The following is a 20,901-nucleotide window of genomic DNA, read 5'->3' on the forward strand; positions in this document are numbered from 1 at the left end:
TCATCAGTGTTCACTCCCATGCCTAGAAATGTCACTTGAGGAGGTTGGAGAACAGTAAGGATGGATGCCTGCTCTTTCCTCTGAGATCTCTGACCTTGAGGGGCACCAACCTGATGCCAGTAGGAATGCTTTTGTATAGGGCATCTAACAACCCATTTTTGGGGGTCTCACCCAGTTGGCATGGGAAGCAGGACCCATTTAATTAAGCACTTTGGCTGTCCTTTGGTGGAAGGGGTGTGCTGCTTTGGGGGGAAACCACTAATCTGGACTGCCCAGATTCTTCAGAGCTGGTAGGAGGAAAGACTAAGTCTGCTGGTCCATGAAGACTATGGCCACCCCTCCCCAGAGAGGCTCAGGCCCAGGGAGATAAGAGTTCTATCCCTGAGACCCTGGCTAGAGTTCCTGCAGGGAGGCCCCTATCCAGTGAGGAGGGATGAGTCAGGGTCCATTGCGAAGAGGCAGTCTGGCTGTGGTCTGCCACAGCCAGTGTGCTGGGCTGTGGGGAATACCTCTTGGGACCAAGCTATCCAGCCTCCCTGGCTCCAGCAGGGGAAAAGCACAGCCTGGAGTTATAGTGATGGCTGCTGCCCTTCACCTCTCTGGAGCTCAGTGTGTTAGGTGGCTAGCAGCTGCAGTGATGGCTGCCTTCCTTCCCCTAAGGAGATCAGATGACTTAGACAGCAGGCAGCCGCAGCTGTGGTGATTGCTGCCCCTCCCCCTGGGAACTTGTTGACTTAGCCAGATTCTAGCCAAGTGACTGTTGAGAGTCTGCATGACTCCATGGTTGGGACCCAAGGCCCTGGTGGCCTGGGCTCATGAGGGGGATCTTCTGATCTGTGGGTCACACAGTTCCATGGAGAAAGCATGGGTTCCCAGGCTGGGTAGCATGCTCAGTCCTCCTTGGCTGGGGATGGGGACTCCCCTACCTCATTTGGCTCTCAGGTTGGGCTGCTGCACCACACTGCTCTTCCTTCTTCATGGATGAAACGCCAGGTGCCTAGTTAGTCCTGATGACAGAACCTGTATATCTCATTGCCAGTGCAGGATTCACTTGCTGTTTTGGTTCTTTATGATGGCAGCCTCCAATCACAGCTGCTTCTAGTTGGCCATCTTGGCTCTGCCCTATAGTTTAATTTTTAAAAGTAAAGTTATGTTCTCAGATTTGTTTGTAATGCTCTTCTCAGAAGTGACCTTTATTTTGTGTCTTTTGTTTGCATTGCGTTGAAAGTGAGGATAAAATTGAGAAGGAAGAAGAGATTCCTCTTTCTCTCACTTTACCTGCCTTGACAAACTCAAGCTTTCTTCTCTGCAGTGGGAACCTGCCTGGAAGCTTTTGTTTTTCTTTTAGCCTAGCACTCAAGTCACTTTTTAAATAATGAAGTTGGGAACAGGTAAGGTTCTCAAGCTTCTGAAATTAGTTGTCCTTTCTTCAAAACTTTTTGTTTTATTGTGGAGAAGCACAAATTTGTATTTGAGAGAATTCTTATCTGAAAAATGATGTCTTAGTTTGGATTCTCTCCAAATCAGATTCTGAAACAAGGATTTGGAGGAAAGCAGTTTATTTTTGAAGGAGTCCCTGGAAGCACCATGAAGGAGTCAGATTATGGGATGGAGACATGTGAGCAATCAACAGATAGTATATTCAGGAGTAGTTACCAGTATGGGTATCTGGAACTCAGTCCTGCCAGAGACCCTCTAAGAAGCTGTAGTTGCTGCAAGGGGTAAAGAACCTGGGGCATTTATTTACCATTTTCCTTCTTTTATGGGTTGAAGTTCATCTCTGGAGAAATTAGCTCCCCACCATTTGTGGCCTTCCTGAATATGGGCAGCGTGTGCTGTTCAGGCAGAGGAAGTTCAGAGTCAGAGAGACACAAATGCATGAGGTAGGAACTCCTTGGCTTGTGAAGTGAACTATCTGCCAAAGCAATAGGCAACCAATGCTACAAAAGTGGGTCAGGGAATATGGGTGAAGCACCAACTGTCTGTATCAGAGGACTGTTGTTTTCAGATATGAGGAAGTTGGACTTACACTCCCTAAAGTTATACTCTGTTAGTGACCATAAAAATAAATCTGTAAGTCTTTCTGTTTTTTCTGGTTAATTCCTGTTCATATACCAAATCTCCATTTAGAGCCAATCTGCCTGAACTTAATTTATTCTTATGATTCTACACAGGCTGTTCTTATATTGACCCTGCTCATTGTCTCTTGGTGGTCTTCCTACCCAGAAAGTATGTTCTATCCTGCCTGCCCTTCACAAATCCCAAATAAGCCATATCAGAATGCAAGGATAATTTAATTTCATCTTTAGCACCTGCTTCACCCTCAAAGCGTTTGTTTCTTAGTATGTGTTGGGGAGTGGGTGTTTGAACATGGCCATAAGCCTACACAGTGGCTCCCACTGTGGTTTATCCATGTTGTGGACATGTTATAATTACTGGCGGTCAGAGCCTGCCAGAAGTCTGTTTGTAAAAGGATTTAAGATAATTATGGGAGATAATTATTATAAGGGGTGAGGAAGTTATGGGTGATAGCTTGATCCAGTAACAAGCCTTAGTCATCAGAGGAGGGGGGTATTCTGAGAATGGTATGGTGTCTATGACTCAGATTTGTCTCCATTTCTGGCCTCCCTTTAGATCATGTCTCAGTCTTCCAGAGAGTTGAGAGAAAAGCTATAAATGAGTACTAAATGAGTTGTTTTCCTAAAACTGTTGGACACTGGAGGTACCAGCAAGATTACTTGGAGATCCCTCTAACAGGATGTAATACAATCTGAAGAGAAAGGGCTTATTTTCCAGTTCCAACAGTGTCCATGGAGAGGGCTGGGGAAGGGCAAGAGGAATTGGAAGCCACATGATATCTGACAAGGCTTGTTCATTATCCCAGGTGAGATGCACCCAGGGATTTACCAGAGCTACTTGGGCAGTGCTTGATTGATGGCTGCATCCCAGGGAAGGCCATGATTAATGCAACCTTATTTGTTTTCATAGGCTGATGAGAACTGGGCGAACTCTAGCTGCAGTTAGAACATTCTGGTAGATATGGACAAATCATTTTCTTTTCCACAATCAAGTTTAGGATAGATATATACTACCTGGTCCATAGTAGGTACTCATACTTGATATCCATTGAATGAATTAACTTTTTCCACATTTGATAAACATCGATAGTGAGCAAGGACTGAACTGACCCATGACAAATTTCTAGTCCCCTTGAGGTGAGGGAACCCTTACTTCTTTCTTATTTGCTATGCCTTATAGAAACAAATTAATGTGATTAAAAAAAAACCTAATAGATAACTATGTCAGCCAGGCGTGATAGCTTACTCCTGTAATCTAAGTATTTTGGGAGGCTGAGGAGAGAGGATTGCTTGAGCCCAGGAGTTTGCGACCAGCTTGGACAATAGAGGGAGACATTGTCTCTACCAAAAATTAAAAAAAAAAAAATCTGCCAGGCATGGTGCTGTGCACCTGTAGTCCTAGCTATTAGGGACACTGAGGTGGGAGGATTGCTTGAGCCCAGGAGGTTGGGGCTGCAATGAGCCGTGATTGTGCCACTGCCCTCCAACCTGGATGACAGAGTGAGACCTTGTCTCATAAATAAATAAATAAATGACTCTGTCATTGTGAAAACTTTAGAAAACAAATTTACTGGTGAATTAGTTTAACCAAGTACTTGGCATTACTTGTTAACAGTGTCTTTGGACAAGTTACTTAACATCTCAGAACCTCAGATTCTTCTGTAAAATTGATATATTACCTACCTAATGATCCTGTTGAGAGTATTAAAAAAGATAGTGTACATAAAGTGCTTGGTATAACGCATAGGACATGAAAGGCATTTAATAAGTAATTATAATGGTCAGACAATCATTGTCATCTTTTAGATAATCTATGGCAATGCCAAATAAGATCCACCTAGGCAATTGCCTCTACTTTGTTTCTTAGTTGGTTTTCTACCTAAGACTAAATATTAAATGTAACCTCCATAACAGCTTTTTAACAAAGCCTTTGGTGAAGAGGCTTATAAAAAGTTTCTGGAATGTTAGATACATTGACTATGTCCAGTGGTTTTATCTATTTTTGATCCCCTCAAAAAGTATCAAGAGATTAGAGGTTTCATTTCCTCTTACATCACTTGGGTTGAATTTTCTGTATCAGCTTTTGCTTGTTTGCATCTTTTGGCTAAACCAGTACCTAAAACTGGGCCTATTGTGTACTTCTCCTGATCTATCCTTTGTAGGCTGCTTGAAGCAAAGTTTGCTGGAGCCGTGTGAAAGTGTACATTGTCTAGAAGACAGAACTATTTTTAGCTTGAAGGTAGAGCTGTGTTTTTCCTTCTTGGCAAATTCCTTTTCCTTTGATGAAAGCCAAACTTGAAGCTAGTGGTGACAGATTAGGGCCCTAATTGCTGTGCTGTTGGAAATAAGGAGAGATGTTTATTGCTAATCAGGTAAAGAGCAGACTAAATTTCATCGGTGTAGTAAGATGAGGCCACTCGATGGGCTGGTCTTATAGAATACGTTTTCTAGTGAGCCTGGGAAAACTTGTGAAGTAGCAATAATAAGAACAGCATATGGTCTTTGCTGGAACTTTGTCATACATTAGCAATGTGCTGTGGGTGTGGTAATGAACATCAGGTGTATTTGGCTCAAGACTTCTAAACTTGGGAAAGTGGAATTTTGCTTTTATCCACATACTGGAATGTGTTTTTACATTTCTGGTATTTAAAAAAAAATAACAAGATCTACGTTATTTTGTTATTCCTTATTTGGAAGCTATACTGGTCAGCATAAGAAAATACTTAACTTAAGATCTTCAAAGGCATACTGTAGAGGTTTGGAAAGCATTTGGTTTGGCTTGAAGCGAGTTGGCGAGTGAAGTGACAGGCACATAAGAAAGAACAACAGGTGAAAAAATGTGGAGTGTCTTTCATCTTTCAAAGGATTTTCTTGATGAATTGAAACAGCCATGAAAATAAGCACTGGTCTTCATGCCCAGTGGCCTAAAAGGACTTACAGTGGGCCAAATCAGAGTCAGGCAGGGGCCTAATGAAAATCAGGCAATAGGCCTAGGCCTAATTAAATATGTTCTGCCTCTCCCCACTTTTTATTCCTTTTGGGATTTGTGGTAGAGACGTATTTCTCTTTTTGATTCAGGTAGAGCTGGTAATTACTAGCAAAGGCAAACAGTGCCATTAGTACCTCAAATAGAACCTGTAAAAATTTTTGTTGGCTAAATAAATTTTCTTACAGGCCTATTTATTTTAAAAACTGCTTATAAAAATTAACTAATATATTTCTGGACTAAAATAAATATCTCGAATTGGTTGAATGGAAGAGACAAAAAAATTATTTTATTTGGGGAAAATATTGCATTTTTTCATAGCTATGTTTTAGAACAGCTTTTAAAGATGTTGATTGAGCTTCAGCAGCTTCCAAACTTTTTAAAGGAGTCTTTGGGAATCTATGAATCATAAATAATTTTCTGATTAAGGTCACAAGAAGATGTCTCCATAGAGTTGTGTAAAACTGTAAAGCATATTTGAACAATGTGAATTTGACATAAGAATAGAACATTTTCTCCAAGATCCTAATTCATACTTTATTCATACATGTTTAAACTATGGCAAAGTTTCTATACTTTTCCACAGTTTATAGAGTGGGTGCACATAGGCCCTGAGATTTCACCACATATTTCCCGGCCCTCAGTCAAGGACTTCTTTCTTGCTAGTACCTCCCATGAAGAATTTGGTGCTTAGTTTAGCATCTGAATACAACGAAAACTTCTACATAACTCAGGGAGATAACAAACTTAATTTATTACAGCACATTTATAAGGTCCTAGGAGTTTCCTGAATAAATAATAATTGGTGAGTCTGTTTTGTGTTTTTCCAGCATTGGCTGAGGGAGCAACTTTTGAAGTAAATGACGATGCAAGATTTGGAAGAATTCTAGAGGCATGTGTTTTGGGAGCAGCATGGATGAAAATCAGAGTGGATCTGCAGACTACAGCGTATTTCAAGTATGTATTGAACAGAAGAAACATAAAAGGTCAGAAAGACAGTCAAATCCTGTGACATGTCCTCTTTTTTAAAGAGAAATATAAATACACGGCTTAGCAACTGTCAGAGGGTAGTCATAAATAACAACAAACCATACATTTTCAAAAGAATTCCAGTACTCCATTTTCCTTTTGAAATGCTTAATGAAAAGCTGCACAAAAAATTTCTTTGGATTAAGGATTCTGGAATAAACAAGAGGCAGGAACAGAAGTCCATGTGCTCTATCTTTACTGGGTTTAATTGTTTCAGTTTCAAGCTAAGAAGCAAAATGTTTCTGCCAAGTGAATATTCATGTGCATGGGATGTTTTCTGCTTTATTTCACTTAGGCGTTTGAAGAAATGTCCTGGTTTGTATCAGTCATACATCATTTTAGTGTAAGAGAAAACATACCCCTTGGAACAATTAAGGACTTGCAACTTACCATTAGAAGGAGTAATAAGCTGCAATGTCTATTTAGAATTGGTTTTCAGAAATTAATTACTGAGATAAGTCACGAAATGCTTCACTGTTTTCTAACAATTAAAAACTACAGTTCCACAATTCGTCAGTGGGAAATTTGTCAAGGCAATATGTTTATCATTTATCACTTTAGGAAGGGTCCACAAACTTTTTCTGTAAGGAGCCAGATAGTAAATATTTTAGACTGTGAGTCTTAGTAGCGGGCAAGCAGCCGGAAACAATAAGTAAATGAATGAGTGTGTCTGTGTTCCAATAAAACATTATGTGTTACATGCATCATATATTACATTGCATACAATTTTAACATGTCTTAATATCTCATTCTTTTTTTGGTTGTTTTTTAAAACCATGTAAAAATGCAAAAGCCATGTTTAGCTTTGAGTTGCAAGCCAGATTTGGAGCAAGTGCTATAGTCTGCTGACTCTATTTTAGGATATAAGACTACTATTATTTATGCTAAGATGTTTGAGTGTCATTTTGAAGAGCAATGCATTTTTTCCCAATTCAAAATTATTTTATTAGTCTGGTCCAATGATTCCTATTTTTCAAATGCATTATTTGGGCTGTTGGAAGACTGCAGGATGTGGGCTAGCTGAGTGGCATGAGGTTGGACAAATGAAACTCCGATTGTGTTCCTCTCATTATGTTTTAATTCTGTTCATCGGTAAAAGAATCTTGTGCCATTGCCTCACTTGTTGCAATGAATAAATTGGTATAATTTTACAATGGAACAACTGCATGGATTCTTTTGCTGCCTGAAGACTTGAGTGTTGGGCTCCTCTTCATAAAAGTTTCCATGACAATCTGGCCTGAGAGAATGACAGGTTTGCCCTCATGGGGAATTTCTCATTAAGGAAGCTTTTCTTTCACTAGGAAGCTTTATGGAGGCTTAATAGTGGGTCAAACAGAAAGGACCAAATAGGACCTTTTCATAAACCATACCTTATACCCTCCCTGGCCTGAAAGAGAGCTTGTTTCTTCCTGTATGTGGTGATGGGGTGATGTTCAGAAGCTGAGAGGTTAGGGAGGACCACCATGCTACCCTGGAGTCCTTACTTCCTTGGGTAACCAAGAGACCCAGACCCAGGCATGTGTTATTAATACATGGGCTAAGCCAAGAATTGTAGGCCCCTAGCTTTGCTTATTGAAAGTCAGTGTGTGATGTCATCAAGAAAGTGGGCTCTGAGCACAACTAAGTGAATCTTTAGCTGGTTCTGCTATTTTCTAGCTTTGTGACTTTCACCTCCCTGTGCCTCAGTTTCCTCATCCATAGAAGGGATATGATGATAATGATTTTTCTCTCACAAGATTGTTGTGGGGACAAAGTACATTAATATATGTAATGCATCTTAGAACAGCACCTGTCACATGGCAGTGATAAATTATAGCTATTGGGATTATTTTCTCTTTTTGGCCTTGAAAGTAACACCTTTGAAAACTCTTATTTAAAAGAAGATTTCTTTTCTCAGATATAATCACTAGGACAATATCCTTTCATCTCTTCTTTCTCATCCATGTCACTCCTTTATTCTACTGATGTATGTCTTCCAGTCACCTCACCACCCTGGCCTAATATTCATTTTGGATTCTGACCTTTGTTTTCTGCCCACTCACTACATTTTGTTATATACTCAGCAATCTCCTGGACCTAACTTGAGAAACATTTGGGTCATATATAAAAGGAAAGCCCTGTTCATTAGGTTTAACCTAATACGTTGTCATGTAGCTATGGTATAGCCCAGCCTGGATTTGGTTAGAAATCTATAGGTTATTCAAGTCAGGTTTGTAGTAAGCTGCTCACCCACCTACCCAGAGCTGAGAAGCTGAAAACATAAAGCCCAGTGGAGAAAACTAGTAGTGTTCTGAGCATAGGCTTTATGGCTCATCATGCTTTAATAGGGCTTCCCAGGGGCTTAGTGGAATATTCTTAGGACATTCAATAAATACATTTGTGCTTGACTGTATATATTGGGTTTGTTTCTCTTTCCTGCCAACTGCTTTTTGGTTGGAGAGAGAAAAAGCATTAAATGTTGCTGCAGAGTATTTTAAATCCAGCCTAAACTGTTTTATCTTTCCTCCTGGGCCTATTCTGCCTGTGCTCTCTAGAACAGGGAAGGGGTGTGAACAGCTGTTGAGAGAAGCTTTTATTTTTGTTAATTACTAACCTGGATTCATCTACTCCTATTTTCTTGGAAGTGAAGTGCTATTTTTTTGTCTACTCAATGTCGGATTTTTTTTTTCTGAGAGTATGTGTTACATAAGTTATGGACAAAAGCAATTCTAAAAAAGTTTAATATGCTTGAATAAAATAAGGCCATGTTGAGGAAAACCGCCTGCAGATAAAGGGGGGAGTGCATAATACTTATGAGAAGTCTTTGGATTTTTCTCTTTAGGGTAACTGTAAAACCCAGGTCTCAGCCCGTAAGAAACAATGTATGCATAAAATCCCTGCTAATTCCTTAAAATAAAATAAAAAACACACAGCTCTAGTATTTAATCTCATAATTCTTCACTCTTTAAGTATCTGATTCTGTAAGACATCCATATACGGCACTCTCCTTGACTTCAAAGGGTATTTTGTGCATGCAAGAAATACCCAGAAAGATATGAGACTTTGCTCTAGATGTATTTTTATTTGATTGAAACAATTAATCTGAAGGACATTTGCTGTTGTATGCTTTAGGTTTATGTAGAGTGTACACTTGTTTAGCGATGCATTTTCATCCAGCATGTGAGATTCCTATTGTGTACAAAGGGCAAAACTAAGCCACATGTTAGGACAACCAGGCATGTAAATACCTGAGTCTGTCATTCAGTCCAAAGGTGAAGTACTTCTATCTCTGCAGTATTTTTACTGCAGATTTTCTGGCGTACAACTAGTGTTGCTTATGATAAATCTATGTTTATTTTTCTAAGAGATATATAAAAGATAAAACTAGCATTTTTAGTGCTTTCTGGATGCCAGGCATTATTTATACATAACTTTATTTATTCCTCACATTAGGCCTTAAGCATAGGTATTATGCTCATATTATAGAGTGAAAATTGAGGTTTGAGAATTAAATAGTGTATTAGTTAATTCTCATTCTGCTAATAAAGACATACTCAAGACTGGGTAATTTATAAAAAAAAAGAGGAGACCTACTCAAGATGGCACGGTGAGAACAACCCAGGATTGAAGCTCTCAGTGAACGCGTGGAGGGTGAGTCAGGGCCGCATTTCCAGACGGATCTTTGTTGCCCACAGAACGGGGAAATTCCCCAGTATAAAAGCGATGTGGGATGCCAGCGAAGCGGTTTTGGCTGGAGCAGCCGGCGGCCGGCGCTGCAGCACAGCAGTGCTCCGCAGTGCTCTGCACAAAGTGCACTGGTCCAGGTGCCCTGTTGAACTGGCAATCTGAGGCTTGAGAGGGCAGATTGACATATCCTTCTGATTGAACAGGACTTGGACAGTGAGCCAGGCTAGGAGATTCCAGGGAAACGGCGTTTGGGCCAGGGCACTGGGACAAACAAAATGACGATTCCAAACGCTCCGGGTGTAGAGTTTCACAGGGAGCACAGCTGAACCCAGGACAGTGCAGCTTGGTGGGGGAGGGACGTTTGCCATTACCGAGGCAACCCACCCCTACTGAGGTACACTCCCATTGCTGACGCAGCCTGTCGTTGCCGAGGCAACCCGCTACAACAGAGAGACTCTGCCACACTGCATAGCCTGTGGCAGCAGGGTGGAGACCGCAGCAGCAGGGCAGAGCCTGCAGCAACAGGGCAGACTTCACACCAGCAGGGCGGAGCCTCGGCAGGCAAAAAGTGACTAGACTGCCTCCTAGCGGGGCAGGACAGCGCAATGGACACATAAAGAAAACCCCAAAACCCCGAGACAGAGCATCTGAGACAAAAGGTTTTTTTTTAATGAGTTCTGCTGCAGCAGAATTAAACGTAGCAGCCTAACAGCCCTGAATGAACAACAGAGCTCACAGATCAGCACTTGAGCTCCTATAAAGTACAGACTGTCTCCTCAAGCAGCTCCCTGACCCCTCTATATCCAGAAGACTAACATTTGGCAGGCATCATTCTGGGGCAAAGATAGCAGAAAAAGAAACTGGTAGCATCCCTCACTGTTCCGCAGACACTATAGGTGCACCCCAGAGGGGCAGGGCCTGGAGTGGACCTCGGCAGTCATACAGTGGAGGGACTAGACTGGTAGAAGGAAAACCAAGTAACAGAAATACTTCATCATCAACAATCTGGGCGTCCACTCAGAGACCCAATCGAAAAGTCAGCAACTACTCAGACGACCAGCGGACAAATCCACAAAGATGGGAAGAAACCAGTGCAAAAAGGAGGAAAACACCTGAAACCAGAACACCACGACTCCTACAAAGGACCAAAACTCCTCACCAGCAAAGGAACAAAGCTGGATGGAGAATGACTGTGATGAAAGGATGGAATTAGACTTCAGAAGGTGGATAATGAGAAACTTTTGTGAGCTAAAAGAACATGTTTTAAATCAATGCAAAGAAACTAAGAACCATGAAAAAAGATTCGAGGAAATGATAACAAAAATGGATAACTTAGACAGGAATATGAATGAATTGAAGGAGCTGAAAAACACAATACGAGAACTTTGCAAAGCATGCACAAGTTTCAACAGCCGAATTGACCAAGCAGAAGAAAGAATATCAGAAGTGGAAGATCAACTCAATGAAATAAAATGAGAAACCAAGATTAGAGAAAAAAGCACAAACAGGAATGAACAAAGTCTCCAAGAAATGTGGGACTATGTGAAGAGACCTACCCTATGTTTGATAGATATACCAGAATGTGACAAAGAGAATGAATCCAAGCTGGAAAATACTCTTTAGGATATTATCCAGGAAAATTTCCCCCACCTACCAAGGCAGGCCAACACTCAAATGCAGGAAATACAGAGAACACCACAAAGATATTCTGCAAGAAGAGCAACCCCAAGGCACATAATCGTCAGATTCATCAGGGTTGAAATAAAGGAGAAAATACTAAGGGCAGCCAGAGAGAAAGGTCGGGTCACCCACAAAGGGAAGCCCATCAGACTCACAGCAGATCTCTCGGCAGAAACACTACAAGCCAGAAGAGAGTGGGGGCCAATATTCAACATACTTAAAGAGAAGAACTTTCAACCCAGAATTTCATATCCAGCCAAACTGAGCTTCAGAAGTGAAGGAAAAATAAAGTCCTTTGTGAACAAGCAAGTAGTCAGAGATTTTATCACCACCAGGCCTGCTTTACAAGAGCTCCTGAAAGAGGCACTACACATAGAAAGGAACAACCAGTACTAGCTATTCCAAAATCACACTAAATGCTAAAGAGCATGAACATAATGAAGAATCTACAACAACTAACGGGCAAAACAGCCAGCTAGCATCCAAATGGGAGTATTCAATTCACACATAACAATATTAACCCTAAATGTAAATGGACTAAATGCACCAATCAAAAGACACAGACTGGCAAATTGGATAAAAATCCAAAACCCATGAGTGTGCTGTATCCAGGAAACCCATCTCACATGCAAGGATGCACAAAGGCTCAAAATAAAGGGATGGAAGAAGATTTACCAAGCAAATGGAGAGCAAAAGAAAGCAGGAGTTGCAATTCTCATCTCTGATAAGATAGACTTTAAAGCAACAAAGATCAAAAGAGACAAAGAAGGCCATTACATAATGGTAACAGGATCGATACAACAAGAAGAGCTAACGATCCTAAACATATATGGACTCAATACAGGAGCACTCAGATACATAAGGCAAGTTCTTAACGACTTACAAAGAGACTTAGACTCCCACATGATAATAGTGGGAGACGTTAACACTCCACTGTCAATATTAGACAGATCAACCAGACAGATAATCAACAAGGATATCCAGGGCTTGAACTCAGACCTGGAACAAGCAAACCTGATAGACATTTACAGAACTCTCCACCCCAAATCCACAGAATATACATTCTTCTCAGCACCACATCACACCTACTCTAAAATTGACCACATAAATGAAAGTAAAGCACTCCTCAGCAAATGCAAAACAGCTGAAATCATAACAAACAGTCTCTCAGACCATAGTGCAATCAAGTTAGAACTCAGAATTCAGAAACCAACCACAACCACACAGCTTCATGGAAACTGAACAACTGGATTTTGAATGTTGACTGGATAAACAATGAAATGAAGGCAGAAATAAAGAAGTTCTTCAAAACCACTGAGAACAAAGACACAACATGCCAGAACCTCTGGGACACATTTAAAGCAGTCTCTAGAGGAAATAAGTGCAATAAATGCCCATATGAGGAGAATGGAGAGATCCAAAATTGGTACCCTATCGTCAAAATTGAAAGAGCTAGAGGAGCAAGATCAAAAAAACTCAAAACCTAGCAGAAGACAAGAAATAACTAAGATCAGAGCTTAGCTGAAGGAGATACAGACATGAAAAACCCTTCAAAAAATTAAAAAATCCAAGAGCTGAGTTTTTGAAAAGATCAACAAAATAGACAAACCAATAGCCAGATTCATAAAAAAGAAAAGAGAGAACAACCAAATAGATGCAATAAAAAATGATAAAGGGGAAATCACCACAGATTCCACAGAAATTCAAACCCTCATCAGAGAATATTACAAACAACTCTATGCACATAAACTAGTAAACCTAGAAGAAATGGATAAATTCCTGGACTCCTGTGTCCTCCCAAGCCTAAACCAGGAGGAAGCTGAAACTATGAATTGACCAATAACAAGGTCAGAAGTCGAGGCAGCAATTAAGAGCCTAACACACAAAAAAAGCCCAGGTCCAGATGGGTTCACAGCCGAATTCTACCAGACACACAAAGAGGAGCTGGTACCATTCCTTCTGAAACTATTCCAAATAATCCAAAAAGAGGGAATCCTTCCCAAATTATTTTATGAGACCAACATCATCCTGATACCAAAACCCGGCAGAGACCCAACAAGAAAGAAAACTTCAGGCCAATATCCATGATGAACATAGATGCAAAAATCTTCAATAAAATATTGACAAGCCAATTGCAACAGCACATCAAAAAACTTATCCATCATGATCAAGTAGGATTCATCCCGGGGATGCAAGGCTAGTTTAACATATGCAAGTTTATAAACGTAATTCACCACATAAACAGAACCAAAAACAAAAACCACATGATTATCTCAATGGACGCAGAGAAGGCATTTGACAAAATTCAACAGCCCTTTATGCTAAAAACCCTCAAGAAACTCGGTATCGATGGAACGTATCTCAAAGTAATAAAAGCTATTTACGACAAACCAACAGCCAATATCATACTGAATGCTTCAAAACTGGAAGCATTCCCTTTGAAATCTGGCACTAGACAAGACCTCTCTCACCACTCCTATTCAATATAGTACTGGAAGTTCTAGCCAGAGCAATCAGGCAAGAAAAAGAAATAAAGGGCATTCAAATAGGAAAGGTGGAAGGCAAATTGTCTCTATTTGGAGACGACATGATAGTATACCTAGAAGACCCCATTGCCTCAGCCCAAATCTCCTGAAACTGATAAGCAACTTCAGCAAAGTCTCAGGATATAAAATCAATGTGCAAAAATCACAAGGATTCCTCTACACCAATAACAGACTTAAAGAAAGCCAAATCAAGAATGAACTACCATTCACAGTTCCTACAAAAAGAATAAGATACCTAGGAATACAACTCACAAGGAACGTAAGGGACCTCTTCAAGGAAAACTACAAACCACTGCTCAACGAAATCAGAGAGGACACAAACAGATGGAGAAACATTCCATGTTCATGGTTAGGAAGAATTAATATCATGAAAATGGCTATATTGCCCAAAGTAATTTACAGAATCAACGCTATCCCCATCAAGCTACCATTGACTTTCTTCACAGAACTGGAAAAAACCACCATGAACTTCATATGGAACCAAAAGGGAGCCCGCATAGCCAAATCAATTCTAAGCAAAAAGAACAGAGCAGGGGGCATCACACTACTGGATTTCAAACTGTACTACAAGGCTACAGTAATCAAAACAGCATGGTACTGGTACCAAAACAGAGATATAGACCAATGGAACAAAATAGACGCATCGGAGGCAACACAACATATCTACAACCATACAATGTTTGATAAACCTGACAAAAACAAGCAATGGGGAAAAGATTTCTTGTTTAATAAATGGTGTTGGGAAAACTGGCTAGCCATGTGCAGAATGCAGAAACTGGACCCCTTCCCGACACCTTACACTAAAATTAACTCCAGATGGATTAAAGACTTAAACATAAGACCTGGCACCATAAAAACCCTAGGAGGAAATCTAGGCAAAGCCATCCAGGACATAGGAGTAGGCAAGGACTTCATGACCAAAACAACAAAAGCATTGGCAACAAAAGCCAAAATAGACAAATGGGACCTAATCAAACTCCACAGCTTCTGCATGGCAAAAGAAACAGTCACTAGAGTGAATCGGCAACCAACAGAATGGGAAATATTTTTGCAGTGTACCCATCTGAAAAAGGGCTGATATCCAGAATTTACAAAGAACTCAAACAGATTTACAGGAAAAAAACCAAACAAGCCCATTCAAAAATGGGCAAAGGATATGAACAGACACTTTACAAAAGAAGATATATATGAGGCCAACAATCATATGAAAAAATGCTCATCATCACTGGTCATCAGAGAGATGCAAATCGAAACCACACTGAGATACCATCTCACGCCAGTTAGAATGGTTTTCATTAAAAAATCTGGAGACAACAGATGCTGGAGAGGATGTGGAGAAAAAGGAACACTTTTACACTGTTGGTGGGAGTGTAAATTAGTTCAACCATTGTGGAAGACAGTGTGGTGATTTCTCAAGGCCTTAGAAATAGAAATTCCATTTGTCCCAGCAATTCCTTTACTGGGTATATATCCAAAAGACTACAAATTGTTCTACTATAAGGACACATGCATACGAATGTTCACTGTAGCACTGTTTACAACCCAAATGCCCATTGATGATAGACTGGACTGGGAAAATGTGGCACATATACACCATGGAATATTATGCAGCAATCAGAAATGATGAGTTCGTGTCGTTTGTATGGATGAATCTGGAGAACATCATTCTCAGCAAACTGACACAAGAACAGAAAATGAAATACCGCATATTCTCACTCATAGGCGGGTGATGAAAAATGAGAACACATGGACACAGGGAGGGGAGTACTAAACACTGGGGTCTATTGGGGGGAATATGGGAGGGCCCGTGGGGGTGGGGGGGAGCAGGGGAGGGATAGCCTGGGGAGCAATGCCAAATGTGGGTGAAGGGGAGAAATGAAGCAAAACACACTGCCATGTATGTACCTATGCAACCGTCTTGCATGTTCTGCACATGTACCCCAAAACCTAAAATGCAATAAAAAATCAAAAAAAAAAAAAAAGAAAAGGAGGTTTCATGGATTCACCATTTAACATGGCTGGGGAGATCTCACAATTGTGATGGAAAATGAAGGAGAAACAAAGCCACATCTTACATGGTGGCAGGCAATAGAGCCTGTGTAGGGTTATAAAACCATCAGATCTTATGAGACTTATTCACTATCATGAGAACAGCATAGGAAAGACCTGCCCCTATGGGATTACCTCCCACTTGGCTTCTCCTACCTGGTCCCTCCCATGGTATGGGAATTATGGGAGCTACAGTTCAAGATGAGATTTGGGTGGGGACACAGCCAAACCATATCAAATAGCTTGTCTAACAGCCACACAACTGGTAGGTTGTAGAAAGACAGGGTTCATAACAAGGTCAGTCTCTTTTCTCTAACCCAAATCACTGCCCTTCAAGCAGAGATGGTCCTTGTTGACCATCTAGCAGAAAATGCTCACTTGGGAAAGAGAAAAATGTTCACTAAATGAATTTAACCTTATTTTTTTGGTTATAGAAATAGATAGAAAAAGAATGCTACTTTTCATATTTTAAAAAAGCAAAAATTTAAAGCTTAAATTACTGAGAACTTGGTACAATTACTTAATCAAACTGTTTATATAAGTCTACATCCAGGGAATTATACATTTAACATTATTGCCCCACATAGCTAATCAAATTCATAATCTGTGTCAAATGAGATATAATTCAATAAGCACAACGTAGGCTGAAAAATGATTGGCTAACTGGTTGCTATCATTAGTGTAATAATTAATTACATTTTAGTTTTAAGAGAATTGCCAGTGATGGAATAAGAACTCAGGTTTTTGCAGATGCTTAAGAGCAACCACAAGTTACTGCTTCAAAGCAGAGACAAAATAGCCTTCATTTTTCTGCCAGAATCTTCTTTCAGCTCAGATGACCAAATCTACAAAGGAGAAAATGGGGATACTTTGCTATTCTAAAAAGGATTCCTGATATCCTTGTGAGGAAAATTGCAAAAGACATGTACATTCTTCTAAAATAGTTTATCTATGGGCTATCTTATTATTGCACAAAATTATTTCATTTTTCTTAGTCTTGGCTTCTGTTTTTGTCTACAAATGGCAACAACTTCTCAATTTAGGTTTTTGAGAGAGTCAAATGATATGTAAACATGCTTTGGGATGGTTAACGTGTTATTTATATATGATATGATTTCAATCTATGTCCTCACCAAATCTCATGTGACATGAAATTCCCAATGTTGGAGGTGGGGGTCGGAGGTGATTGGATCATGGCAGTGGTCCTTTATGAATGGTTTAGCACCATCTCCTGGTGGTGTTCTCATGATAGTGAGTTCTCATGAGATCTGGTTTAAAAGTATGCAGCACCTACCATTTTGCCCTTTCTCTTTTCCTTGCTTGGGCTGTATAAGATGTGCCTGCTTCCTCTTCACTTTCCAGCATGGTTCTAAGTTTCCTGAGGTATTCCCAGAAGCAGAAGATGCTATGCTTCTAGTACAGCCTGCAGAACTGTGAACCAATTAAACCTCATTTCTTTATAAATTACCTAGTCTCCGCTATTTCTGTATAGCAGTGTAAGAACAAACTAATAAAATATGAAATGGTAAGTACCTGCAGACAGTATTTTCTAGTATACTTTCCCCTTGTAATTCAGTCTGCCCCCAACCTCCCACCTTTCCTTTGTTATTGCCCTAGGGAAAAACAGGAGGAATGCCACCTCACAGAGGGGAAGGATAAAGAAGGAATATAGGTCTTGTCAATCAAAAGGGAGAAGTGAAAAAACTTCAAATTCTAGGTGGCAAAGGGGAAGGAGAAAAAGAAGAAGAAAAGAAGAGAGGAAGGGAGGTAGAAGGGCAAGAACTCAGCACTAATATACTGACTCCATGCATTGTGATGAAAATTCCCATAGTGTGAGTAGAAACATCCAGAAAGGTTTTAGGAGAACTCGGAATTCCCATCTCTTCTGAAAATGAGAATGAAAGCCTAAGAGGAGGCCACATGACTCTACATCAAATGGAAACATTAGAGCAGTTTTTGACGGAAGAATTTACATAGATGGTTCTAAGATAGCATTTCTAGTTGCCCAGGGCCTGTGCAAAGCATGAATAGAATCTAGAAATCTCCTGAACAAAAGAGAGGAGGTTCAAACATTTCACAGAACTGGTGAGCTAGAATAGGACCAATAACACTCTAAAACCCATTAGACAGATGAACATCAGAAAGTCAGATAATACCAACTGTTGGTGTGGAAGTTGGGAAATGCTCTTGCACTGTTAGTGGTAGTCTGAGCTAGTACAGCAACTGTGGGGAGTTATCTGGTAGTCCTTAGAATTATCAGGACATGTACACAGGGAGTTATCTGGGAGTCCTTAGAAATATCAGGTCATGTACATGGACACCCAGGATTCCCACTCCTGAGTGTATACCCTAGAGCCACTCTGATACAAGACTATAAGGAACATGTATTAGTATATTTATTGGTGCTCTACTTGAGAAGGCAGAAAGTTGGAAGAAATTAAGTGTCCGTCACTGGTGGAAAGGATTAGTTAATTGAGGGACACACACACACATACACACACATACACTGTCTCTATCTATCTATCTATCTATCTATCTATCTATCTATTATATATATAATATTTCATCTTGCAGGGCATTTGAGATGAAAGAAAGCTACGAATGGTACATAAATTTCAATATATCTACATAGTATATTAATATATATATAATCTTTGTACCATTCAGAAATAATTATCTAGATGTGTGCATAAAGTGACATTGATAGATCTTTCTTTGTCCACTGATTCAAATGTCAATCTCTTATGGAAAACCCTCACAGACATATCTAGAAATAATACTTTATTAACTGTCTGAATATCCCTCAATCCAGTCAAGCTGATACCTAAAATGAGCAATCACAATAACTAAATAAATTTGCGTTTATAAACATTAGAGTGGCTGCCTGGCAGTGGTTGGGGTAAGGGGAGATGTGAGTGGGCAGTGGGAGTTAGGATGAGAAAAGGGAAAAGCATAAAGTTAATAAAACATGATATATGCCTTATGAAATTGGATGATGATGTACCATGAACTAAGAGATATAATCACTCAACTCTGAACCTTAGGTTAAAAAAAAAGAAAGCAATGGTTTGTGTATCCAAATTATGGTGAATGCATAGGGGTTGTATTGTGATGACTATCTTCAGGTGAGCCTCTACCTTATAAGGGTGACCTTGCAGGGAGTGAGAGTAAGCTACTCATCCATATGACAGAGACAGATGATTTCAGGACCACGTTGGAATTTAGTAAATTGCTTGTTACTTAGTTCTCCAGTGCCCTGAAAGATAAAACATTTACCCCTTGAGATTAACATTTCACTGGCTGATCAAATTAAATGTACTGCTTATGTTCTCTGTAACAGGAATTTTAAAGTACATAAATTTTTCAGCAAGAGTCTGATATCCGAAAAGATACATTACTTTGATCTGAAATAATTTGAAGTTCAACTGGATGAAATATTGCTACTATTTAAGCGACTTATTTTTAAAATATGGATCCTGTTAATCAGATTGATAGTGTGAATCTGGAACTCTCTCTGATGACAAGAGATGGAAGGCTAACTACCCTCCATGGTTTTCATTATTCACCAGCTGCTTGTTGACTAGCTACTTTACTTTTCTAAAACTGGGTCTCCTCATCTTCAAAATGATTGGGTTAGGTTATCACTCCCTTCAAGATCTAAAAATGCTATAATTTTACAATAACAAAACCAAAAAGGGTGATCATGTTCCAGTAAATAGAAAGTTATCTCTGCTATACAGTCTGTCAATATTGTCTCAGAGATAGGAGAGAAATTGATTAGTACGGACTCCAAAGATAATGGGTGAGTCAAATTCTAGTTCCACACTATTATTTTTGTGTAATCTAGTGCTTGTCAGAATTAGGCATTTTTAAAAACTCCAGTGTACAAAAATATCTACTCCTGATTATTTTAAGAATAGAATTTGAGCAATGGATTTTATGCTGGTACCTCAGTATAATCCCATCATCAGAGTCAATGATTAGTGGTAGTGTTAGAAGTAAAATTAGTAGTACATGTTTCTTTGGGTGCTTCCATACAAAAATATCTTGGATAGTGTACAAGATGGCCCTGTAATATAATAATAATAGCTAATATTTTATAATACTGGCATAGACACTGTGCTAGATGCTTTCCAAATATTAACTTGATTCATTTTCACAACAACCTCATAAAATAGGTACTATGAGTATCCCCTTTTACAGAGGAGATAGAGGCACAGAGATGTTAGGCAACTTGCTTAAGGTTACATTGCTAGAAAGTGGGAGAGATGGGATTTGAATCCAGGTTGTCTAACTCAAGAGTCCTTGCTTTTAGCCACTAGACCTATTATCTCTCTAATATGTGGTGAAGCTAAATTTTACATCAAAATTTTAATATCACACTACATAGTTTTCTGGACTATATGTTTTGAATAACATTCTCATTACTCCACTCATAGACAATTCTTAGAGGAAGATAATCAGAAAAAAGCCTATTGACTTTGTTTCCTTATTCTGATTTTTCCTTCAACACTGCCTCTTATAGTAATAGGGGAACCTAATATTTATTTGGCTTCTATTCTGTACCAGGCTTCGTGTTTTATGTTAATTAACTTGTTCATTCCTATGACCCATATGATATGTGCATGATGACTAGCCCATCCTGCTGATGAGGAGGCTGAGGCTTACAGAGGTTCCGCATTTTGCTCATGGTCATATATGTCTAGTGAATACCTAAAGGAGCAGCATTTGGCACAAGAGCCTGTTTCTCCCTTGCAGGATTGCTTCTAAGATACTTAACATCTCCATCCCTAAAGTAAGAGTGTTGTTAAGATGTCATCTTATGTAATGTCTAGTTCTAATTCTCTATGAGTCTATTATTCATATG

The 20,901-nt window shown here is 39.7% G+C and overlaps 1 protein-coding gene across 42 annotated transcripts in view; it reads left to right on the top strand.

Moving 5' to 3' along the window:
• MTERF1 (mitochondrial transcription termination factor 1) overlaps positions 1-20,901 on the top strand; it is a 560,591-nt gene that overhangs the window by 244,189 nt on the left and 295,501 nt on the right. For 39 of the 42 annotated variants that reach the window (XR_013523953.1, XR_013523957.1, XR_013523959.1 and 36 more), the window contains one exon: positions 5,895-6,021. The exons of 2 other annotated variants lie outside the window; for them this stretch is intronic. The gene's annotated coding sequence lies outside the window, so the exon portion shown is untranslated. Of the gene's footprint in view, positions 1-5,892; positions 6,022-20,901 lie in introns of those variants that run through there. One more of the 42 variants, XR_013523954.1, reaches the window with a different exon arrangement.

Source organism: Callithrix jacchus, chromosome 11, assembly GCF_049354715.1.
Source record: "Callithrix jacchus isolate 240 chromosome 11, calJac240_pri, whole genome shotgun sequence".
In the NCBI taxonomy this organism is placed as follows: Eukaryota; Metazoa; Chordata; class Mammalia; order Primates; family Cebidae; genus Callithrix; species Callithrix jacchus.